Genomic DNA, 751 nt, shown 5'->3' with positions numbered 1-751 from the left:
CAGCTCAGGCAGGAACCCGGGGGATGGTGGAAGCCCCCAGAAGGGGTCAGCGGGCGTCCCAGTGGCAGCCTGTGTGCTGAGCTCCCTGTTGTCCCTGGGGTTGTCGGGGAGCTCAGCAATGAAGCATCCTGGGGCAGGGCTGCTGGGGTTCTCATGGGGGACCTCAACAGCTCTTGCCACCTCTGAAAATACAAGAACATCCCCCAAAATGGCGATGACAGCCTTCCCACACCCGCTCTGTGCAAACACGCACCTGCAGCTCTGCAGCCCCCAAACTCACCATTGATCCACGAGAGCAAACCCTGGATGTCCGTGATGTCCTTCGGCACATCCGAGCTGGTCACTGCTGCTGGGAAAAAAAAGACAAAAAATACCCAAGGAGTCAATGCCAGCTCTCCCGTACCGTGGTCACAGGAAGGGATCTCGGGTGAACGCTGGGTTCCCATTATAAAACAGGACAGGAAAGGAAACTGTAAATCCCAGGGATTAACATCCCATGCAACACGCAATGAGAACAGTCCCAGGAAAGAACAGGCAGAAAGCCTAACTAGAAAGACAGTGCACCAAAGCCAGATGCCTGTTGTGTGTCTGTACCTCTCTTGGGTGCTGTGCCACACTCCGTGCTCCTCCCCTGGCTTTGCACATGGCTGCGCTTCAGAGGAAGGCCACTGGCATCAGCTTCTGACAGAAAGGAGACAAGAAAGACATGAAGAGCCTCTCTATGGAGGAAGATTTGAGCACTGCCAGCCAC

At 55.4% G+C, this 751-nt stretch overlaps 1 long non-coding RNA gene across 1 annotated transcript; it reads right to left on the bottom strand.

The window, feature by feature from the left end:
* Nucleotides 1-6: 6 nt before the first annotated feature.
* On the bottom strand, nt 7-714 carry LOC109364706. Its single transcript, XR_002110556.1, has 3 exons — nt 595-714; nt 281-346; nt 7-182 (listed from the first exon to the last, which is right to left on the bottom strand). It is a non-coding gene; the product is annotated as an uncharacterized LOC109364706 (long non-coding RNA).
* Nucleotides 715-751: the final 37 nt, after the last annotated feature.

The sequence above is a fragment of the Meleagris gallopavo genome, unplaced genomic scaffold (assembly GCF_000146605.3).
Source record: "Meleagris gallopavo isolate NT-WF06-2002-E0010 breed Aviagen turkey brand Nicholas breeding stock unplaced genomic scaffold, Turkey_5.1 ChrUn_random_7180001897811, whole genome shotgun sequence".
Taxonomy (NCBI): domain Eukaryota; kingdom Metazoa; phylum Chordata; class Aves; order Galliformes; family Phasianidae; genus Meleagris; species Meleagris gallopavo.
Note: the sequence above shows the minus strand (reverse complement) of the source record. Positions and strands in the feature narration are given on the sequence as shown.